This window comes from Sprattus sprattus (assembly GCF_963457725.1).
Source record: "Sprattus sprattus genome assembly, chromosome: 15".
Classification (NCBI taxonomy): domain Eukaryota; kingdom Metazoa; phylum Chordata; class Actinopteri; order Clupeiformes; family Clupeidae; genus Sprattus; species Sprattus sprattus.
The window spans coordinates 6,066,229-6,078,288 of NC_137913.1; positions in this window are offsets into that span (position 1 = coordinate 6,066,229).

The following is a 12,060-nucleotide window of genomic DNA, read 5'->3' on the forward strand; positions in this document are numbered from 1 at the left end:
GACTTGCCTTCACTGCCTGAATTCATATTGTAGGAATTTGTTAAAGGAATTGTGAACACTTCCGAGGAAAGAACACTGATTTGATGGAAAACGTTTTTTTCAGCTGGGAATAACACAATGGAATGTTCAGTATTGGGATCCAACTCTGCTGACGGGTCAGCTTTGTCTAGCAGAATTAAATCACCAACACAGACACAAAGACAAGCACGCCCGCACGCACGCACGCACGCACGCACGCACGCACGCACACACACACACACACACACTCACGCATGCACGCACGCACTCACATGCACACACAAGCACACACACAAAAATCACACACACACACACACACACACACACACACACACACACACATACACACACACACACGCACACAGACACTCACACACACACACACACGCACACAGAGACACTGCACTCTTGGACTTTTTTTAATTCCTTAATTTCTTGGACAGTTTGATCTCTTCTTAATCTCTCACTCTCTCCTTTCTCTCTGTCCTCCTATTATCTCTTCCCTTTCTCTGTCTTCCCTTTCTCTTAGATTATGTATTCTATCTATCTATCTATCTATCTATCTATCTATCTATCTATCTATCTATCTATCTATCTATCTTTATCTCTGTCTTCCTGTGATCTCTTCTTCTCTCTGTCTTCCCTTTTGTCGTGGCTTTTAGATGATGTTTGGTATTAAACATATGGTCTTGAAATGAAAACATTCCCATGCTAAGGCCAACTCCGTCATTAGGGGGACATTTCTGAGCTTGACTTGGCAGACTTAGTGAAATATCTCAATCTGCTGATCCAAAGCTCTGCATTGTGTGGGGCAAACACACATCGGCACAATTCATGGGGTTACGTACAATAAAGTAACACGTAAGGTGGAGATAATGGTTTCCTAATGCTATTTAATGTTTCACTATTGTCCTATTGTGGGAGATAACCTTACAAAGGCTCCAAGGGTGCAGATTGCAGTGATGACGTATTCGTTTTCAAAATGGATTCCAGTAAATTGACCGGAGCCTAAACACAGAAGGGAAGTGAAATGACTGGAGTAAACTGGTTGCGTTTCCTGGAGCATAGCCTCGTCTTTCTTCTCTTCTCTCACCCAAAATGCCTAAGATTCTGATCCTATCGACTGTACTGTACGTGTCTCTACAGGAGAATATAAACTATGCAGACCATTTAAAGTGCTATCTGAGGAAAAAGGAAAAAAACTAAATATGGAAATGTACTGCAGTGAGTACTACCCTGTTGCTTAGCCCAACAGAGTGACTCTAAAGGCCCTTGCTTGGTTCTGCGTTGAGCATAAATTGCTAGGTGCTTACGCGTTGCGTTGGGGGTGTTGCCAAGCAAGGGGCTTGCGCGGCCTCTTGCGCTTGCGCTTACACTTACGTAACTGAGCATAAATCGGCCTTAAGAGAAGAGCCAGCCCTGTTTTAAAAACAGCCTGCTGCTCTGTGACCACCTCAGCAGCGATCAGGGAGTTCGATCACACCGCACAAAATAGTCTCTGCCTGTAAAAACTGATTCCGTTTCATAACTCTCAATGCACATTTATTTGAAACATTGTGAAGAGACAGGTTTTATTTTGGAAAATCATGATCGAGTCAAGATCATCTGGATAGTACCTTTCTTTTTTTACTGCTTTTTTAATGTTGAAGCACCAAGATGTTCCGACTTGGCTCCTCTCAGAGACAGAAGTCACGTCCCGATGTGTGTGATGTCAAAGACAGACAGGATCCTGTTGGCATTAAAGCCAGGGTTTGCTGCCTCCACACAGTTCAATTCCGGGAGAGAGCAGTGAGGTCTCTGGCCGAACCAAATGTACTTTCTCTCTGCCAGTGCAGTAGTCAGCAGGGCCCTTGCTGGGCTTGTGTGTATTTAGGGGCCTTTTTTCTTTTTTTTTATCGAGTATTTACATTAACAGGGCTTGTCTCTCAGGGCAGACTGACACTGTGGTCAGCACTCTGGGTCTTGCCTGTCTGCAAAACTTTTGGCATCTGATTTATTTAGCCATTGATTCCAAGGGGACGTCAAAAAAGAAACAGAATGGTTTCAATGATTGATGAGCTTGAAATGTTTTAATCAAGGTGTCGTTTGCCGCTGGGCCTTACTACCACCTGGCACATATATAATGCTAACTCAACTTGATTTTTCTCTCGTTCTTTTTGTGGTAGTATAGCCGACCATATTACTTCTCTGCACACTGGCATATTCATAAAGGAAGACTTTTGGTTCCATGAGCTGACAGTTTTAGGCTCGCAGCTTGTTTAGATTAAATCTCTTCTACATTTAGATGCAAGATACTGACTCCTGGAGCCCTCCTTAAGTATTTCATCTTGTGGTTGAGATACAACAGTGTATTGGAAACATCTGCCTCACCTAGGCCTATAGGCACCCAAAGAAGCCCAGTTTATCTACACTTTCTTCCCTTTCATCTGTTCTGCCTGGCGCCACAAACACACCGCAATCAGGCTTCATTCACTGTTGTTTACAGATACTGGTTTCTGATAAATTCACACTGCATTGTGTCAAGCCACACCTGCAGTTACATCAGAACCATTCAAGGAGTAAATATATCCCAAGACGAGATACAGTACGTCAAAACACATCAGATAAGCCCCAATAAAACAGCTAAATCCATGTCAGGAATAAAACGCATTTTCTGTTTTCACATGATTTCAAATTTAATAGACATCATCTAGACCCTTCCTCATCTAAGACTTTTTTAGACAATAACATTATTTTCTCTCTGTTTTGAGCTTCGGAGATTTGTCACAAAAGGTCAACCTTGCCTTCAAGCTTTAGCCAAAAATGTAGCTACATGGCAATATTTCCATAATCTATTCCTATAATGAAGGATTTGCTCAGAATTAGCTTAGACCCTCTAGTTTTGTACATGCCGTAAAGTCCTCAATGTGTTTTTACATTTTTTTAACATTTAGATAAGGGTTCAGTGATCTGTGTGCCATGGGGGATAAACTTAAAGCTTAAGTCTAGTGTGCAAGGATCTTCTCACACAGTCGTGCTTGGCTGTTATCAGGGTTAACATGAACCATATCACGGTCTGCTGATAATGTAATGCACACTAATGCAAAAAAAAACACCCTTACCCTCATTGAACTATTTAATAATGCATACCTAAAAATATACACTAGGCCCACACCTCTCCCGACAGCGGCCTGGAAAGCGGTGAGCCCTTAAGTTATGGGACTACGTACGTCAACCCCGGTGTTATTTCAGAACGTATAGATTGCTGAGGTGATTTAACGGTCCCAGCTTACAATGTTAACCATGTGTTTACTTTTTTTAGGTTTAAAATCACAACCATATTTTTTGGCACACAATGCTTGTCACTTACTAGGCATTACAATAACCATTGTTTCCATGTTCCCACATGATGAAGACGAGTAGTAGGCCACTGTAAACTTTTAATATTATTATTATTATTATTATTATTATTATTTTTTTTTTTTTAGGACAGAAACTAAGGACAGGCCTATCGAGTAGTTTCATTTGCCTTGCATCACTTTCCAAACAAGTGTGTCTCAGTCGTGTCCTTGTAATTGTATTCATGATGGCTAAGTGCATTAAGGTTTTCATGTATTGTGTGTGATGTAAGAGTGTGGTTTTAAACAACAGAAGTTAATAACCCAGGCAGATTCATTTTTTATTACAAAACTAAATATTTAGATTTGTTTGCTTCGAGGTCTGACAAAATTGGGCAGACCTTAATTGGTCTAATCATTGCATCTTTGCTAAATGTGTGATTGGCTGTATATGTGATTTGACTTCGGGCGTCAATCCTACATATTTAAACCTACTCAGACTTCTTTTGAGTTTCAAGAACCATTGAAAACCTTTCAAGAAGCATCGAGAACCTTTCAAGAACCATCCATTTCCATCATCATGTCCTTGCCTCTCTTCTCTACTTAGTATCAGATGCGGCCATTTTCGTCAGCCCAGTCCATACAGTGACTAAGTGCGTGTCCAAATGTTTGTCCAGCGTAATGAGTGAATAGCCCTGATGGCTGTGAGTCATTCAGTGGATTAGTATTTGTTGGAAATGGATGCTCTTTCATTCCCGTGTGGCTGGCTGTGGAGTCTCTCCAGAAGCCTTTTGTCCTGCAAGAACACTTGCCATACCAAACATGTGGAAGCTAGAAAAACAACAGCGCAAAGTTCACAGGGTGAGGAGGGCAAAGCGAACCATGACTCATTTCTCTCTCTGTACCCTTGCGCGTATCATCAGTAATAAGAATAGCATGGCATGGTCAAAATGGCATAGGGTGGCATCACATTTTAACTGCTGAGAGGCACCAGTGGTCTTTGTGTCTCAGTGATTTTGTTCGCTGCTTACGGTAGCAGGGTTTTATGTGCTGTGTCACTTCAAATCCATTAGTGGGCTGAATAATCACACAGATGTCTTAGCCGGGGGAAAAAAAAGATAAAGGAACTTCATGTGATTTTTATATTGTGTCTTGTGTTCTGTTTCAAAGGAGAGGACACATCTAAACAAAACAGAAACAGCTACTCTCCACGTCCTAGGCCACGATAAAGCTTCGTAAAGCTTCTGTTTTTAAGTAGAGGACACATCTTAAGGAAACGGCAACAGCATAGAAGGAACAATGGCTACTCTCCACGTCCTAGGCCACAATAAAGCTTTGTATAGGTGCCGGTGCCATTACAAAACATCTGTGAAAGTCCCTGTGCTTGGTCTCCCTCCACATGACTTCCTGGAAGCCCAGGATAGGTTATCAGACATATTCAAATCAGAGAGGTCTGGCACGTAGAAGCCTGTTTGTGCCAGGTTTGTGTCCCAAGAGTATTTACTTTCTACAGTTTTCCTCTCTGAAAATGTACTGGGCAGTCAATCTAGACGAGCTACAGAAATTGTCATGCTTGTTGTCAGCGTAGTGAAATCAAGCACTTGACATGCTAAGCTAATGCTCTTCAAAATTGGCCTGGTTTGTCTAAAGTCAAACAAGCTTTAACTGTACAACAGTACCATTGTCATTTGTGAGGAGGGCTCAAATACGTTTCTTCTTTGCTCCTCTTTGCAAATTGTCCATAGTAATGTAAAACGTAGCATAGAACGGCATGTTTTGTTTCTGATATATCTCCTAAACATTTGAGTCCCATGGTCTCTCCCAGACCCACCACCCCCACCTCACTCAAACTGCTTTGGATCTCATGCCTTCACTAATCCGCACGGCAGGTTATAGATAACCTCTCCCCCGATGTCTGTCTGGCCATGATCTGGTGTGGGAGAGTTTAATGTGGGACACTGCCTGCCTGGCTTAGCCTGCTCCCAGGGAAACATGATGTCACCCGCTCCCCAGAGTACCATTGAGTGGTGTGCCTCAAAGCTGTTCCCGAACCGGTGGCAGTCTGCCTCATGGAGAAGAAAAAACACACCAAAACAACCATGCCACGACTTGTCACTATCCATACACACGCACGCACGCACGCATGCACACGCGCACATGCACATACACACACACACACACACACGCACACACACACACACACACACACACACACACACACACACACACACACACACACACACACACACACACACACACAGCACACACCAAGTGTTGCAAAGCGTAAAGAACTGAACAGCTAGAATAAATGTACCGTTGAATGAATTGGGCTTAAGTAAACAGACACAGCATGACGGTCAACACCCTGTCCACAAAAATGTCCAGTACACAGAAGTCTAAGGTGTTTTGTTTCTTCTTGAGCTCAACGAGCCTAGCGTTGTTGTGTCCATCGTGTCAGGGTTGACAACTGCCCATGAAAAGGACCATGTGCGGTTCACTACAGCACACACTACATCAGCATATGGCTCAATGTCAAGCCAAAGCAGCTGTTGTCCTGTTAGACCTCTAAATAAACCCACAATGCTTTGCATGAGAGAGCACCCAACCTCAAAGACACCGATTGAATTACAGTTTCATCACCCTCTTCACACACAAAGAAAACAATCCTCCATGACTTCACACAGTCCAAACGATGTCAACATGGATTGAATTAGCCAATGGTATATTGACCCACCCACTACTGACATCTTGCTCATGCCAACCACCACAGCCAAATATCTGGTACTTGGGTGCACACAAAGACCTAGTCACTAACAAAAACAACAATATAAAACAACATAGTATCAATATGACAAGAATGCAACACAAGCCAAATATTAAGATCATAAAATCCACTGTCATACTCACGATCATTAGTGCATCTGTCAATCTGTTATTGTTGTAACTTGTAATGTTATAAGGTACCTGTAGTGTTCTTTGTAACGTTCAGGAAAGTATTAGGGTAACATTACTGCAGCCTGATTGGCTCTGCAGTGTGTGTGCTTTGCCAAGCGTGACATAATTGAGAACTGGCAAGTTCAGTACCATAATATACATTATATATATACTGTATATGTGTATACATATACATATATAATATATATATTATGGAAAACACATTTTTTACAAGCCAAAACATATTTCCTACAATGTCATATGATCGCTGTGTTGCTATGATATTATTCCTCCACAAAGACGTGGGACAGGCACACTGTGTGGCCTGTGGCCGTTGTGTCCCACTGTTATTAACTACTTAAGTAGCCATGCTGGGTATGTTCTGTGTGTGTGCGGTTGTGTGTGTGTGTGTGTGTGTGTGTGTGTGTGTGTGTGTGTGTGTGTGTGTGTGTGTTTGTGTGTGTGTGCGGTTTAGCTAGTGTTTTGGACTGACCTGGTCCCTTTCTGGCGAACATGTTGCTTAATCTGCAGCATTTTTTTTTTGCGTGTGTGGCAAGAGCCTTTCTCTTTTTTTATGCTCTCCCTCTCCAGGGAACTTGTTTCAAATGTTTTACTCTCACTGGAGACACTACACTACAGTGCAGAGTTAGAGAAGCTTTACCTTCACAGGAGACACTAAAGTGCAGAGTTAGAGAAGCTTTACCTTCACAGGAGACACTATAGTGCAGAAGATTTACCCTCACAGGAGTCACTACAGTGCAGAGTTAGAGAAGCTTTACCTTCACAGGAGACACTATAGTGCAGAAGATTTACCCTCACAGCAGACACTACAGTGCAGAAGCTTTACCCTCACAGCAGACACTATAGTGCAGAAGCTTTACCCTCACAGCAGACACTACAGTGCAGAAGCTTTACCCTCACAGCAGACACTACAGTGCAGAGTTAGAGAAGATTTACCCTCACTGGAGTAACTACAGCACAGAGTTAGAGAAGCTTTACCCTCACAGCAGACACTACAGTGAAGAAGCTTTGCTATTGCACCTGCCGGCCACCGGAGCTTTGTCTACACACTGGAAAGGGAGGAGCATTCAGTTTGTTGCAACTGCAGCCTCACTAAATGTCACTACATCACACATATTGTACCTTTAACACTATATAACGTGGATTTTGTAAGGAATGATCTACAATGATGTTGTAGGCAAATTACCAATTTGAACCTGGGAAGGTGTCAAATGCTGTAATGCTAAATATGCTACATCAAAGTTATTTATTTCAGCCTAACCCTGCATTAACATGTTTTGTTTTCTGCAAAGTTAGCTATTGTTCCATCTCTAATAGGTTTCTCCTCTGAGGTAAGCCTACACAATGATCTTCTCATGCTGTAGGTGTGTGTGTGTGCGCGCGCTGTATGTGTGTCTTTGTGTGTGCTTTCTCTAAATTGTAAAAGATTGAGTTATGAAGTGCTAATTCATGTGCTAATATAATAAGGAGAAATGGTGGGATCACCAACACGCTATTGCTACTCCTAATGCAATGGTCTAGATTTGAATAGACCAGGCTTGAGGCCAAGACACATTTTGAAGTGAGAAACAGGTAAGGTCTAAACCAGACCTGGGCAAAGTGCGGCCCCAGGGCCATTTGCGGCCTGTTGTCTGTCCCTGAGCGGCCCGCGGAGGTCAATTGTAAATTAGGAATCAAACGTAAATACCTGTACTTATTATACGGCTATGTTAATTATATGTTGATAAAATAATGTTGGTGTTTTTACTATCCCTGCACCACATTTCATACCAGTAGCAGACAATCAAAACCATACAATGTAATGCTTTTTATGAAGAGCTAACATTTACATTGAGCAGAATTGAGTTCAGCCTATTGGTCCGGCCCTCCACAACAGTCCCACTTTCTCATGTGGCCCCTTGGGAAAATGAATTGCCCACCCCTGGTCTAAACCCTTTAAACAAATGTACAGAGTGAGAAACAGGTGAGGTCTAAACACATCTAAACAAAGGAGGGGTCAAAATGGAGTATGTAGCCTAAGTGTGTGAAGAAGAGAATCAGTGGTTTTGATGCACCATAGAAAAACATGGATACAATGCACTGCTTGTAAGACAGCATGCTAAATAAGCTGTGTTTAAATAGACATTCTACCTGGTAATTATGAGTATTAGGGAAAGGCTTGACTAGTTTATAGCACACAGGGTGAGATAAAGCAGCTCATATGGCTTGTTATACATCAAAAGTTATTTTGGGTCATACTAACGTTTTTTAAAAGGGTTTTTATTTGATAACTATCATTTTTTTGGGGGTCATTTTAGCAAGTCAGATAAACAGTCATGTTTCTTCACTGATTTCTATCATTTTGTAATGTCTGAGAATAGGTTTGGGTCACCATGACCCAAATACAATTGAAGGGTTAAGTTATATGAAATATACGTAGTTGCTGATCATGGTTGGTGACCTATTTACCACTATTATACTTATTTATCACTGAGCTTATATTTACTAGCTCAAATCTTTGTGTCATCATCACCGGCTCATCTATGTCTTCCCTCTGAAATACTACAACAAACAAAATCATTCTTTTTTTTGTTGTTTTGCCAGTTCCCACCAAATTACAACAGCTCTTGCCTTCTAGGAACCTTTCCTTTCATCATATTCAACAGAAATAGTTTTACCAGTCCATTGAGAGGAGGCAAAGGTCCAGGGGCAGTTAAGAGTTATGCTTCTGAGGGGGAAAAGAATCCCTCTCTTGCCTATTCCTCTTCCCTCTAAGTGCATCCGTGACAGAAACAGCAGGCTACTGCACATGTTCATGTGGGCTTCAGCCACATACCGAGTTTGATCTCGCTGAAAATAAATCTCTCTGTCTCTTTGAATTGCGTATCTTTGACTTCCTTGTCGTCATCTCAAGCAAAAACAAAGGAATGGTTTAACGTCTAACTACTTTGTATAGAGTAAACACTTTGATACATCCGGTGCTAAAAATGTTTTTCATTATCTTCTAAATGTGTGTTTGTGCTTTGGGAATGAAAAGTCCCGTGTATAATATGTGCCTCAAACTTTACAGCCTTGCCAAAACCTGCATCTTAAACCACCTAGCATGTATTGTACTGCGAGAGCCTTATCCTCTAAGACATGTAGCCTACATGTACCGTCCCCCTCGCTCACATGAAGAGGAACTTGAACTATGAGTGAAATGGCTGAGCAACACTGACTAATATTTTCCCTTAGTCAGGATGGACACATAAAGATCTTCTGCATGAAGCATGGCTGTGCCAATACCTTGAGGATCTGGACTTCCCTTGAAGCCTCGGAAGTAGGTTCGGCTCTCAGTATGCATGGCATGGCTAGGAAGTGCATGGCTTATTATTCTCCAGCTGTTTAACAGACCTGTCGATCACTATGCAGCGAGATCGGTCTGTGAATGCAGCTCGGCTCCAAAACAAACGACCCGCCGGACCCAATTCTCAGCAGATCTCTTATTTTCAGTGAACCTACCAGCCTAGCGATCTGTCTCCGCCATGACACCCCTCGTTTGTCATCCCCAAACACTTCCCCTCGGACATCCTTTGATCCCCCCATTACACCCCATTAAGTGTTCCCTTAGCCTTAAACACAAAGGATGACAGGGAACGAGTGGCCATTTTGTTCAAGGAATGCACTAATGGTGGCCTCATATCTCTTCTCGTTTTCCATCTTCTTCCACTCGACTAAAGACCAAGTGCCTTTATCTTATTTGTCCAAGACGAGTTGGAACAACAGTTTCTAAAATGTTGAAGAAACACCATTAATCATCTGTACATCTGTATCAGTTGCCAATATACATAGTTATTAACAAGTTGAGAAACATGTTGGCTTTCAACACTATTCCCATAATCATCTATGTCTTATAGGTGAAAAAGCACAATAGCTCAATCTCAGAGATGGCAAATATGTGAGTTGATGCAAATGACCAGTAGTTCATCAGTATTTTTTTCAAGAATTAATGAAAAAAAATACTAGACTTAAAAATTTTATTTAATTAAAACATTTATATTTAATAAAATAATTTAATTTCTGATGCAACACAAGTTTGTTATCATCAACTTATTCAAAGAAACTAATTCAGGAAATTATTCCTGATCCCTCCCTGGCTTCTCTCTCAGCCTCTCTCTCACCCAGCCTCTCCCTCTCTCTCTCTCAGCCTCTCACTCGCTCAGCCTCTCTCTCGCTCTCTCTCAGCCTCTCTCTCTCTCAGCCTCTCTCTCAGCCTCTCTCTCTCTCAGCCTCTCTCTCAGCCTCTCACTTGCTCAGCCTCTCTCTCACTCAGCCGCTCTCTCACCCAGCCTCTCCCTCTCTCTCTCAGCCTCTCACTCGCTCAGCCTCTCTCTCTCTCTCTCTCTCAGCCTCTCACTTGCTCAGCCTCTCTCTCACTCAGCCTCTCTCTCTCAGCCTCTTTCTTAGTCAACCTCTCTCTCAGCCTCTTTCTTACTCAACCTCTCTTTCTCTCAACCTCTCACTCAGCCTCTCTCTCACTCGGCCTCTCTCTCAGCCTCTCTCTCGCTCAGCCTATCTCTCTCTCTCTCTCTCTCTCAGCCTCTCTCTCAGCCTCTCTCTCCCTCAGCCTCTCTCTCAGCCTCTCTCTCCCTCAGCCTCTCTCTCAGCCTCTTTCTTACTCAACCTCTCACTCAACCTCTCTCTCTCTCTCTCTCAGCCTCTCTCTCAGTCAGCCTCTCTCTCAGTCAGTCTCTCAGTCAGCCTCTCTCTCTCATCCTCTCACTCAGCCTATCTCTCTCTTTCGGCCTCTCTCTCTCTCGGCCTCTCTCTCTCTCAGCCTCTCTCTCTCTCAGCCTCTCACTTAGCCTCTCTCTCAGCCTCTCTCTCACTCAGCCTCTCTCTCTCTCAGCCTCTCTCACTCAGCCTCTCACTCGGCCTCTCTCTCAGTCAGTCTCTCTCTCAGCCTCTCTCACTTAGCCTCTCTCTCAGTCAGTCTCTCTCTCAGCCTCTCTCTCTCTAAGCCTCTCTCTCACTCAATCTCTTTCTCTCTCAGCCTCTCTCTCAGACTCAGCCTCTCTCTCAGTCAGCCTCTCAGTCAGCCTCTCTCTCTCTCACTTAGCCTCTCTCTCAGTCAGCCTCTTTCTCAGCCTCTCTCTTTCTCTCTCTCGCTCTCTCTCGGCCTCTCGCTCTTTCTCACTCTTTCTCAGACTCAGCCTCTCTCTCACTCAGCCTCTATCTCTCTCAGCCTCTCTCTCACTCAGCCTCTCTCTCTCTCACTCACTCAGCCTCTCTTTCAGTCAGTCTCTCTCTCTCTCTCTCTCACTCAGCCTCTCTCTCAGTCAGCCTCTCTCTCACTCAGCCTCTCTCTCTCTCACTCACTCAGCCTCTCTTTCAGTCAGTCTCTCTCTCTCTCTCTCTGTCAGCCTCTCTCTCTCTCACTCACTCAGCCTCTCTTTCAGTCAGTCTCTCTCTCTCTCTCTCTCTCTCTCTCATTCAGCCTCTCTCTCACTCAACTTCCCTCTCACCCAGCCTCTCGCTCAGCCTCTGTCTCACTTTGCCTCTCTCTCACTCAGCCTCTCTCTCAGCCTCTCTCCCATTCAGCCTCTCTCCCCCTCAGCCTATCTCTAATAGGACAGACGTGTTGCTTCACAGCCAGTGTGACCATGAGAAGCCCTGCGGTCATCCGCTGACTGCGATTGCTAATACGTAGCACATGCTTCACCGTCCCTGCTTCACAAACAGGGAGGGTGGTCTGCCAGAACCCCCCACGTTCCCCTCGCCTTGCTTCCAGCTGCTAACGTCTCTATATCCA